This window comes from Ranitomeya imitator, chromosome 1 (genome assembly GCF_032444005.1).
Source record: "Ranitomeya imitator isolate aRanImi1 chromosome 1, aRanImi1.pri, whole genome shotgun sequence".
Taxonomy (NCBI): Eukaryota; Metazoa; Chordata; class Amphibia; order Anura; family Dendrobatidae; genus Ranitomeya; species Ranitomeya imitator.
The window spans coordinates 1,229,047,980-1,229,061,570 of record NC_091282.1 but is presented as its reverse complement, the minus strand read 5'-3'; positions in this window follow the sequence as shown (position 1 = coordinate 1,229,061,570).

Sequence of the window (13,591 nt, the reverse complement as noted above, 5' to 3'; positions counted from 1 at the left end):
CAGTGACTGCACCAGCAGAACAGTAAGTGCAGCTCTGGAGTATAATACAGGATGTAACTCAGGATCAGTAATGTAATGTATGTACACAGTGACTGCACCAGCAGAATAGTGAGTGCAGCTCTGGAGTATAATACAGGAGGTAACTCAGGATCAGTAATGTAATGTATGTACACAGTGACTGCACCAGCAGAATAGTGAGTGCAGCTCTGGGGTATAATACAGGAGGTAACTCAGGATCAGTAATGTAATGTATGTACACAGTGACTGCACCAGCAGAATAGTGAGTGCAGCTCTCGAGTAGAATACAGGATGTAACTCAGGATCAGGAATGTAATGTATGTACACAGTGACTGCACCAGCAGAATAGTGAGTGCAGCTCTGGGGTATAATACAGGATGTAACTCAGGATCAGTAATGTATTGTATATACACAGTGACTGCACCAGCAGAATAGTGAGTGCAGCTCTGGAGTATAATACAGGATGTAACTCAGGATCAGTAATGTAATGTATGTACACAGTGACTGCACCAGCAGAATATGAGTGCAGTTCTGGGGTATAATACAGGATGTAACTCAGGATCAGTAATGTAATGTATGTACACAGTGACTGCACCAGCAGAATAGTGAGTGCAGCTCTGGAGTATAATACAGGAGGTAACTCAGGATTAGTAATGTATGTACACAGTGACTGCACCAGCAGAATAGTGAGTGCAGCTCTGGGGTATAATACAGGAGGTAACTCAGGATCAGTAATGTAATGTATGTACACAGTGACTTCACCTGCAGAATAGTGAGTGCAGCTCTGGAGTATAGTACAGGAGGTAACTCAGGATTAGTAATGTATGTACACAGTGACTGCACCAGCAGAAAGTGAGTGCAGCTCTGGAGTATAATACAGGATGTAACTCAGGATCAGTAATGTAATGTATGCACACAGTGACTGCACCAGCAGAATAGTGAGTGCAGCTCTGGAGTATAATACAGGATGTAACTCAGGATCAGTAATGTAATGTTTGTACACAGTGACTGTACCAGCAGAATAGTGAGTGCAACTCTGGAGTATAATACAGGATATAACTCAGGATCAGTAATGTAATGTATGTACACAGTGACTGTAACAGCAGAATAGTGAGTGCAGCTCTGGAGTATAATACAGGATGTAACTCAGGATCAGTAATGTAATGTATGCACACAGTGACTGCACCAGCAGAATAGTGAGTGCAGCTCTGGAGTATAATACAGGATGTAACTCAGGATCAGTAATGTAATGTTTGTACACAGTGACTGTACCAGCAGAATAGTGAGTGCAACTCTGGAGTATAATACAGGATGTAACTCAGGATCAGTAATGTAATGTATGTACACAGTGACTGCACCAGCAGAATATGAGTGCAATTCTGGGGTATAATACAGGATGTAACTCAGGATCAGTAATATAATGTATGTACACAGTGACTGCACCAGCAGAATAGTGAGTGCAGCTCTGGAATATAATACAGGAGGTAACTCAGGATTAGTAATGTATGTACACAGTGACTGCACCAGCAGAAAGTGAGTGCAGCTCTGGGGTATAATACAGGATGTAACTCAGGATCAGTAATGTAATGTATGTACACAGTGACTGCACCAGCAGAATAGTGAGTGCAGCTATGGGGTATAATACAGGATGTAACTCATGATCAGTAGTTTAATGTATGTATACAGTGACTGCAGCAGCAGAATAGTGAGTGCAGCTCTGGGGTATAATACAGGAGGTAACTCGGGATCAGTAATGTAATGTATGTACACAGTGACTGCACCAGCAGAATAGTGAGTGCAGCTCTGGAGTATAATACAGGATGTAACTCAGGATCAGTAATGTAATGTATGTACACAGTGACTGCACCAGCAGAATAGTGAGTGCAGCTCTGGAGTATAATACAGGAGGTAACTCAAGATCAGTAATGTAATGTATGTACACAGTGACTGCACCAGCAGAATAGTGAGTGCAGCTCTGGAGTATAATACAGGATGTAACTCAGGATCAGTAATGTAATGTATGTACACAGTGACTGCACCAGCAGAATAGTGAGTGCAGCTCTGGAGTATAATACAGGATGTAACTCAAGATCAGTAATGTAATGTATGTACACAGTGACTGCACCAGCAGAATAGTGAGTGCAGCTCTGGAGTATAATACAGGATGTAACTCAGGATCAGTAATGTAATGTATGTACACAGTGACTGCACCAGCAGAATAGTGAGTGCAGCTCTGGAGTATAATACAGGATGTAACTCAGGATCAGTAATGTAATGTGTGTACACAGTGACTGCACCAGCAGAATAGTGAGTGCAGCTCTGGAGTATAATACAGGATGTAACTCAGGATCAGTAATGTAATGTATGTACACAGTGACTGCACCAGCAGAATAGTGAGTGCAGCTCTGGAGTATAATACAGGATGTAACTCAGGATCAGTAATGTAATGTATGTACACAGTGACTGCACCAGCAGAATAGTGAGTGCAGCTCTGGAGTATAATACATGATATTGTCCAGAATGATGACAAGATGAATAATGTAATGTATGTACACAATTATTTGTGGATATTTTTGGAATTGAAGCGCTGACATATTGTGTAAACTCCTTACATATCTTGTTCCATGTGATAATTTACTCCAGCGCTCTTTGTACAGACAGGTTGTTGGTGTCGTAGTGGAATCACGTTTCATCTCCTGCTTTCTCTTTTTATGATGATCGTTCTTAAACCTTTTAGCAGATGGTTGACCTCTCCGCTCTCCGTCATGCGATGTACGCCGTCTCCTCCTGTATGAGCGATACGTTGGTGTGAACCCTTTGTGATGTGGTTTGGGGGCGGCCGGGAGAAGCTGATCTGTTTTCGAGCCTCGTTTCGCCCCCAACCCCAGGATTATTTTGTAAATACATAAATTAGGTTTCGTTGAGCCGAGATCCAGTGTCGGGCGTCCGCTCTTACATTCATTGGCTTTTTTCCTCTTTATTTAGTCATCGTGGTCTGAAGGCAAATAAAACTCCGGATAAAAACAAAATGGATGTTTTTACGATTTTCGAGAGTGTGCTGAACGTCAGCTACAAAAATGCTTTTAGCATCGGTAGACTATTAGCCATATGGAAGCCTTTAATATCTTTTTAAGCACGTCCAGTACCACAATGCGATGTTATAGTATACGTTCGGGAGCCAACATGACAAGAATGAGGCTGGAAAATGGAGTAGCGGCGGGGAGAATTTGGAAAAACAATAGTGGGGGTGACAGTGTTCTTTTCCAGTCTGATTGATGAAATGAGGAACATGGGGGGTTTATAAAGTGAGAAGAGGAAGGAGTCGACGGAGGCGTCCAAGATAAACTGATGGATGTTCCTAAGTTTGGTCCGGGTTGGAAATTGAATAAAGGGACTTTTTCGAGTATCCAAGAACTTTCGCCAGGCTTCCCATTCATCGACTTCCTGCACTAGAAAACATGATATATATTTGGATATTTTCAATAGCTGTATCATATTTGCTCCTTACCGGGGGGATAGAAAAATATGAGATCAGCTGAGATTATTTACAAAAATGACTCTACACCCCGGAGGACGGTTGTTTTGTCAGAGAGCTGCCAGTTTGGTCATTGGCAGATGTCCTAACACAATACCCGGCGACCGGCCCAGAACCTATGATTAATCCAATTCGCTACGGTCTCTACAGCGAGCGTTGTGCCGCGGCTGCACAACACAGCTCCCATTGAGATGGAAATTGGAAACAATTTTTGGGTTTACAGCTTGTAAAATGTTTCTAATGCAACGCAGACCTGTCAACGTCAATTTATCTGGGATGGGTGAAAACCAGCGGTGGGCTCCCGTGGTAGCGGCGTTGATGGTCGAGCTCTCGGTATCTGATTATCATTTTAATCCTCCTTTACACAAGTTATTGCAAGCAATTGTATCATAGTTTCAACGAGACTTCTAACTTGCTTTCTTCTCAGAACATCAGTCAAGATCGTAAATCTTAAAAAAAGATCATTAAGCATGGAAACAACCAAATATTATAGATATAAAAAATATCACAAACTTTACTATCGGCTACAAGTATTAAAAAATCCTCCATATAAAAAAGGAGTTGGGAAAACTAGAAACCCTAATGCAAGCAAGTACTTAGACATAATGCCAGCCAAGGCAAGGGATGAAAGTGGCCACTTCTCTTGACGCATGTTTCGCACAATGTGCTTGATCAGGGGGTCTTTACTACAATTTAGTTATATATCCATTGTACGAGACTTTATTTAGACTATTTTGGACTACGTTGACACTATTGAATCTGAAGATTCAAAATTCCAATTCCATCATTTTATAAATGTGTCCCGTAGATATTAGCTAGACGGTTTGATAATGGCTTGAAATTTTGAGCAAAGTTTCATTTCGAGGATTGTTTGAAATTTTAAACCAAGTCTGTGGCATCATTAGAAGGCATTACAGTACTTACTCCAGGCAAATAGTGCTTTTTTTTTCGCTCACCTTGACACACCTAGGGAAAGAATCTAACCGACTTATACATTTCACTCATAAGACACTTTTTGCATGCAACATTGGTGGCTGACCTATTTTCTAAAATGGGAGTATGCGGGTCTGGAATATTATTGTTTTGAAAAATTTGGTGTGAACCAGGGCAAAGTGACCTGGACAAAATTAAAGTCAAACATGAAGTGTCATCAATAGGCAATCAGCTTACTAAATATTACTCAGTGTTAATGGTATGAACATGTAAGAACATTATAAAAATTAGAAAAATGTGTTTCATTGGGTTTGGAAGGAGAATAGATGTAGGACTGAAAGCTATGATTCCAACAGGAAAACAAAAAAGTCAACACTCCATAATTCGCAGCATATAGGTTATATAAGAAGGCTTAACACATACTGATACTTTTCATTTTAGTTTTATGTGTACATGAGGAAGAACATCATTTCCTCTCATAATGTAACATGTATCCTGTATGTTCTCCAGTTTTCCACTCTGCACGGTCTAATTGTTCATTGACTCTGAGCTACTAGATGGAGACTAGCTGCCATGAAGTCTCCCATACACAATACACATGGAGTCCTACTCTCCTGTCTCTATGTATCAGCATTTGGGTAATCTTACAATTGTACTGAGCAGTGTAGCTGTGAATCCAGCAATGGGATGAGACAAAAAGGGTTCGTTCACACTTGCAAATAAATTGGATTACATTCCAACCAATGATATTCTGACTGTGTGCTCAACTGTGTTTTTTTCAGCTCTGATCGGATCGAGATCAGATTGAAAAAAAACCCAAAAAACCCCACGGCATGCTGTGATTGCATCCTATGGGTGCATGTGAAACATCGCACTGCACTGGGATGTCACCGGAGTGCAGTGTGATTCCTGCAGACACCAGCAACAGAGGAAATAGAGAAATTAATTTCTATATCTCCTCCACACCTGTGCTCCGATTCTCTGATGCGAGAGGATCGGAGCACAGAGCACTGACTCTCGGCTCACGCACGCAGCATAGCTGGTGCCGAGTGTCATTAGCATATCGCATTTGATAGCATACGCTTATGTGATTCCAGCCAGAAACTAGAAAACCTTGATAGTGAGCAGTGCAGCTGTAAATCTAGCTGACGGGGAGAGAAAATACTAACTAGGAGGCAACAGCATAGAAGATGTTATACAACAGTACTAAGCAGTGCAGCTGTGAATCCAGTACTAAGGTGAGATAAATCAAAAGAAAAAAATCTTTGGAAATCTTCACTATGCACAGTTGATGTCAGCTGCATCAATGGCACGTCCGGTGAGTGTATAGAAGAGTATTCAATTTTTTGTATATTATCTATACCCTGATCAAATAATGATGATGCAAATTGAACATACTGACAAATTCTAATTTCAGCAGATTTGCTCATCGCCCATGGATATGAGCAGGCCCATCGTCAGTTCAGCTCTGTAGGATATCAATATGAGCAGATATTAAAGAATAAAATACAATGACCCTATATGACCGGCTAATATAGCACGGCAGAAATGTAACGGTGAGATGAGTAAAGTTAAGGCTTAAACGAGGGCTAAGAGTTAAAGGATAAATTACTAAGAGCTTTAAGCTTAGAATACTATTGTGGTCTGCTCTACATCCTGAAATACTAGAGAAACACAAACTTTCTGGAATTTATAGTGTTTGTCAAGATTTACTACTGGACCGGCTGATACCTGAGCTTTTCTATAAAGATCTCAAAGTAAATTAAAACAAACTGTTATTCTCTTCTGGCCCTAAATGTCTCCCCGTTATTGCTGCCACTTTTCCCGACATTGTAGTTTATCCTTATTATTTTTAGCTTTTTTTGTGTGTTTTTACAACATTTTTATATTTTCTTTTAAATATTCCTTATTTGTATTGTTTTTACAATTTTTGTTCTTTATATATTTTTAGATTTTGTTTTTTGTTTTTTGTATTTCACTGCTTGTCGTTTCTTTTTAATATTTTAAATTACTTTTTTTTATTTTTTTTTTCTTTAAAACGTAACATGTATCTCGGTTGTCTTGGAATTGTTTTGTTTGTTAATTTTTATTCTTTGTAGTTTTCGGCCTTTCCCGTCCCTTTGAGGCACATTTTCTTCATAAAGTTCACCTTTTTTTGATGTTCTATTCACAAAGATTAATATATCATTACAGGGGTTATTAGGTAGAAAGGCGTTCCATTTAGGCAGCCGGGCTGTACGCTCCTCTCTAGAGAGACATTTTCCTTTCCACAGTTTTTACTTTGAGACAAAATACAGGAAAACAGTTAAGCCCCCATTCTTGACTTTGAAGGCAAGGTGCAAGGTGATTGCATCATCTGGGTAGGAGCTACAAAAATCTAACTTGAGTAGGTGTTTCCAATAAAACGTTGTTTCAATGGAGTCCTTTCTTCATCGGCTTTTATTAAATACCCGATTCCCCATGTGTTTTACCTGCAGCTCAAGACGTCAATAGCTTTAGTAAGTCATCGGAAGAAGGAAGAATGAAAAGTCACCGGTAGACGTCAGAAAATTGACTTTGCTTTGAATTGAACAATTCACCAAAACCCTTTTGTTTTGCGATCCAATTCATGCGAATTTTGAGCTGTAGTAATAGGTTAAAAAATATATATATTTTCCTTTATCCCTTTGGTATTGACTAGGCTTCGTGGAGAATCATGACGTTGCGTGAGACACAGCCAATACTGCAGATCCAGAAGAGTGGAGATGAAGATGGAAGAGAAGACCAGCCGCGGTGGTAGGATAGGTGAGTGAGGAGGGAGCTGTATTTTTTTAACCCTCCATATTGTGGGGTCTGGAAAGACCACAGACCACAATAAACAACTTTTCCTGGCAACTCGATTTGCATTGGATAATTTATTTTTCCCATTCGAATTCAATCAGGTTTGGCTCATCCTTAGGGCTCATTCAGACATCAGTGGTTTTTCATCAGTCTTTGAATGCCAAAAATCAGGAGTGTCTCCAAAAGGTGGAACATTTGTAAATCTTTCAATTATATTTTTCTCTGTATGTTCCACTCCTGCTTTTTATCATTCGAGCTCTCATGAGAAATCACTGGTGTCTGAATGAGTCCTTAGACAGCAACCAACCCCCACAATTAGCTTTCTCGCAATGAAACTGCGTCTATGAAATATCACTAGTGTCTTCTGCACCAATTCTCCATCTTTGACGCTGGTGAACGTGGCTGCAAAGTTAATGGCATTGGCATATCTAAAGTGATCTTCACTGGAGTGGAGCTGGAATTTCAGGTCTAGTCTGACTTGTGATTGACGTCTACATTTCACCAAGATGAAAGAATGTTCATGAGGTTTATAGTAGACACATTGGTTAGCAGTGATGTCCATTCTTCCACTCCACTGTCCATCCCGTTTTGGAAAGTGGCCTGACATAAAATAATGATGGCAAAAAAAGATGTTGTCATATATGTACTTACCATACTCCAGCACCAAACCTTTCTGCCAGGTACTAGCATGTTGACTTCTTTGTGCAGGGCATTCATTGTGCCATGTGTTTCTGGCAGTACTTCCGACAAACCACACCATCCATTTGACCAACCAACTAGGAGACAATCCTGGCTGCAGGTGCAGTATTTGACATTGTATATGATTCTACCACCCTGGAGTTCTCTGGAATGTAGTACTAGTTCTCCAATCAGTATTTCTTCTTGACTATACATCTGGATTAAAACCTACTGTAGATGCCTACTGCATTTTGACATTAGCAGCCTGGCTGCCAGTCTTCCTAAACTCTGGTCCAATCATTCCTGGCTATGTTTTTGGATCCAATTTTGTTTTTGCAGTTGATTTTCTTTTACAAACCCGGCTTGTCTAGTTTATTAATTAACTTGTTCCACTGGTTAACAGCTTTAGAACAAGTGTCTACGACATTTACCTTTTAGATCGTGTCAATGGATTAAATTGTATATGTCCTTTCCAACAAAACCTGTGGAAACGCATGGAAAAGCTACATCTTAAGAAATGTTTTTGATCACATACCAAAATTTCCAGTGAAGGTCCAAATTCTATGACTTGAATCCTCTTGTCTTGGCCTTTCTCCTTATGTTTGATTTTTGTTTTGTGGATCCTGATTGTTTTAAAAGGATTTATTATCAATGAGGAATGGTCTGTGGAACAGTTCTCTGAAATTTATTGTTGGTACAATTGGTCCAATGTGTCGTATTTAAAGCAAACTTGTTCATTTACCTAAAGGCTGATGGTTTGCCTTTCTGCAAACCCTTCACAATGAGTTACAACAGTTTTTGGTCCATACACCAATAAAAATATTGTAATGACTCAATCATAATCAAATGGATTACTTATTCTTCCCTTACAGCGATGACGCAACCTTTAGGCTTTCTGTTCTCTATGTGTCACCTAGGTCGCCCGAGTAGTGTGAGTGGAGTCAACGGCTCATCCAACTGGAAAGAGTGAAGAAGTAAGAAAAGAGCCTCGTTCATTTAGCAAAACTTAGCTGGAAAGAATTTTGGTAAAAGGGTAAATCTATAATTTAATATTTAACAACCCCCGAGAGTCTAGAAAATGAGGAGTTTCCAACTACTAATGGCAAAAACAGTGTTGTCACCAAGGTCAAAGCGAGAGCAGGCAATTATTAACGACACACATTGGATTTTCTTAATGGAATTTTTTCATTCCATTAAGAAACATAAAATGTGAGTAACGTGGTGGTGAACTGGTCTCTGAATCTCATCAATGGTGGCATCGAAATAGACGATTTATAATACCAGGGGTGTATTAACGCTAACGCAGAGTCCAGGGGTCACATCACTGAGGAGCTCAAAGGTGTTTTCCGCCTGTCGCAAGGAAATTACATGACAGAACGTATTTATGGCCTCATCCCTATCGGGAACGGAAAAGACTAAATTACGTTCAACAACTACAAAACAAAGAGAAATAATATATTTGTTACTAAATATAAAATACTATCTGTTGTGAATTCTGTGGTCAAGCTCCCTCCTGTGGTCATGAGTGGTACTTCGGCTGGTTCTGTCTATGAGCTTCCTCTGGTGGATGTGAGTGGGGCTGCGGCTTCTGAGTTTCCTTCCTCAGGTGACGGGGTTAAGTCATTAGGTGCTGCTCTACTTAACTCCACCTAGTGCTTTGCTCCTGGCCTCCAGTCAATGTTCCAGTATTGGTCTTGTTATCTCTTGGATCGTTCCTGTGGCCTGTCTGCCTTGCATGAGCTAAGTTTTGCTTATGTTACCTTTGTTTGCTATTTTTTCTGTCCAGCTTGCTATATTGGTTTTTCTTGCTTGCTGGAAGCTCTGAGACGCAGAGGGAGCACCTCCGTACCGTTAGTCGGTACGGAGGGTCTTTTCGTCCCCTCTGCGTGGTTGTTTGTAGGTTTTTGTACTGACCGCAAAGCTATCTTTCCTATCCTCTGTCTATTCAGTAAGTCGGGCCTCACTTTGCTAAAATCTATTTCATCTCTGTGTTTGTATTTTCATCTTACTCACAGTCATTATGTGTGGGGGGCTGCCTTTTCCTTTGGGGAATTTCTCTGAGGCAAGGTAGGCTTATGTTTCTATCTTCAGGGCTAGCTAGTTTCTCAGGCTGTGCCGAGGCGCCTAGGTTCTGGTCAGGAGCGCTCCACGGCTACCTCTAATGTGGTATGATAGGATTAGGAATTGCTTTCAGCAGAGTTCCCACGTCTCAGAGCTTGTCCTATGTTTGTAACTAAACAGGTCACTAGTGTGCTCTTAACCACTAGGTCCATTGTGGTTCTGAATCACCTGTTCATAACAACTATCCAAAACACTGAAGCTAAAGTATTCGACCAAAGATGTCAACCGGTCTTCTGTACAGTAGTGCATCTATTAAATACTGGTCCACACTGGTCATTAAAGTTCACATTGAACAGTATCCTCTGCTACATTTTAGTTGAGACACTTTTTGGGCAGTTAACAAAGAGGGATGCGCTAGGGCAGGACCTGAACTCAACCGAATGCAAAACCTGTTGAGCCATGTGGCAGAAGGCTCTTCGGCCAGAACTGCTACACCTTTACCTCTTCTAGCTACACAGCCATTCTAAGGATCTCTGAAAAGCTAAATAACAAGTGGAGATAAGCGGACTGGAGAAAATTTAAATTTGTTGAACTGTATGGATTTTCTTGGTATATCCAATTCACAGACTTACGAATACAATGTACCCTTTTATGGTCTGAGCATAATGATAGTAAGATGTTCTAGAAACCTCACATCACATGTCTGGCCTGTCTGCTGCTCTCTGCCGCTGTCCAGTCCTCATGGCCTCTTCTTTGGGCCATTGTCGCTCTTGACCGTTTACTCTAAGTAAGGACTTCACGCCATGACCAGACCTCGCGTCGAATATCATGACATTATGACACATAATGTTCATGGCCTGATAGCAGCCAGAAGTCCCGACCAAGAGTGAACAACCCAGGAAATGTGGCATATGATGTGGAAAATAAGAAGCTCTGAGCACCGGATGGAGGGCAATAAGCAGTGGAGGGGCCAAATAGATGAGCGGTGAGGTGAGTACAAGTTTTTTCTTTTTCAAACTTTTGCCAGCAAAATTACAAAATGGCAATCTGCCAGACGCCATTTTGCCAAATCTGCACAAAGCGAATTTACACAAAAATGATTGATCAGTGGGTGACAAGCAGCCATTGATATGATTTTGATAAGGAATTTAATGTCCTAGTTAAAAAAAAATAGAAACAATATAGAAAAAAGTGCAGGACACGGGATGTTAACGTCTGCCAAAGGTTTCTTTATTGACAAAGGTTTAGTGTTTCACTATCAAATTAATATCTTCATCAGGCCAAGTATGTCTTTGGATGGTCATTGAGAAGAGCCCGTGTCCTGCATTTTTTTATATTGTTATTTATCCTGCGGTGTTGTTTGTCCGCCATCACTGAGGAAAGGAGCAGCAGCGGACAGACCATAATTCTACAAGTCTTTACCCTCAATTTCACAGCCCCAGAAAGTGAGCGCATCCCTCACTACCCTACCTTTATTTCCACCTTGTATGGAGTTTATTGCAATAGTAGGCACTATGTCTCATTTTTTTTATCTTTTGCAGCCACTAACTAAAAAATGACTTTCCTGTTACTTTTTTTAAGATGACCAATTAGACTGGTCTCTTGTGCGAGAGATTGACTCCAAGTCAGTTTCAATAGAGTAGTCTTCCGCTAGATCCATCATTGTGTTACAACCCAATCCAACCGGGGAGTCATCTAGTTACGATGGGCCAATCTTACCCATGGTTAACTTAACACCAAAATATTCAGGGAGTGAATAAATGGCAAACTTGGCCAAGTTGAGGACCTGTCCCTCGGGAAGAGATGAACATGCAGCGATGGTGGACACTCTTCTCTTCAGAAATACTTGTCGGAAAGTTTACTCTAGACTTCCTGCCCTCAGTAAGACAAATACTAAACCGGGAGCCCTCACCTCCTTCATAGCCCTCTACCTTTTTTTTATCGAGCAATCTGAAAATTTGCTAGGTCACCCACAAAAGGAAGCCTTTTATTAAGAATCGTGTTTTCTTTTGCCACAGGCAGACAGACTAAATAAATAGCGGCATAGACTTCTCGCTATTCCTCATCCCCAATCATAATCCAAGAATCACAGACAATACGGGCTTTGCAGAATGAAAGAATTTTAATAAAAACACGCCATTCGAAACCCTTGTCAGCCCCTATACTTGACTCTTATAAAGAATTTATTTCATTACTAAAAGTGCTGTTGATTTAGTGTTACTTTCAGCACTTGAATTCTTGGAGAGCTTGAATAGAAGGGCGACTTCCAAGATAAATATATTATGCAAAGTACGGACCTTTCTTTGCCATTTTACTGATACAAGTGAAAATCAATGTGTTTCCCATTTTGAGGTTCGAAGAGGGGGGGAAGGGTGGAAAGGGGTGTATCGGAATTGTGTTGCGTTTCTCTGTTGCTCAGATGTAGGTTGTTTCAACATATGTATGGCTTATTTGACAAGCTGCCCCGAGATGAGAGCCATTTCCGAAAGCCTCTGCTGAGCTATACACAATGACATGCCTAGTAGTAATTGATATGAAGGGATCACGAGGCGAGGGCACTATAACATGTCACCCAGGAGAGATTACGGGGCCCGCTTAGGAACTTAATTATGTTTTGATTATCTGGGCTGCGGAATGATATGGATGCTTATTACCTATCACTTTACCCGGCTGTAACAAGTGGGGAAATGTTGTATAACCTTGGTCAGGAAACGGAGTCTGCCCCTGGGTTTTCACTTGCCAAAATGTAAGGCTGAAGTACTAAACACCAACCATTCTTGGCAGACCTCAAGTGCCATTCACACGTCACTACTTGAATTCACGTCTACGGCAGTTGGCAGATGGAAGAAGTTTACTGCTCTGTAAAAAAAAAAGCACAGAATTAATTAGATTTTTTTTTTCTTAGTCTGAATTGTTCACGTAACTCAACATGACCTTATGGTGAGGCTCACCCCAGTCTGGTTATGTCTGAAGAAGGAATAAGTGTTAACATGAACTTCACCAGCCTGAGGACAAAAAAAGCATGGCTTCATAAGCCTTTGATTCACTAGTGGTGTCTCCAGGGACGTACCAGAAGCCGGTCATGGCTGGTCAGATCGAATTCTGAGAGGTTTGAAAGTACATTGAAAGAAACCTGACCTTGGTTTCATAAAGATCAACCAAACAACAACGCTTTCCGCCCTTCAGTTTAGCAGGAATGAGCAGATTTTCCGAAATTCCAATTTGGCAAATCACGCAGATTTTACAGGGAAATTCAATTAATTTGTCTTTTAGTTTAATGTTCCGTATATTAAAAATAAAAAAATAGCACCTTACCAACCACCTGTCTCACCATCCGTGTAGCCCACCATCCAGTCCTCTGTCTAGTTCTCAGTAGTCACTGCGCACCATGCCTTCAATCGTTGTAATGTTGTGACGACTAAATGGCAAAGATGTCAGAAGTTTAGAAATGCTGGAAGTCTCGATCGAGAGTGAAGAGGCCGACGAGGATGTTTACCGAGGGGAAAGACGAAAAGAAGAAGAAATGGCTTCAGGATAAGTGGACAG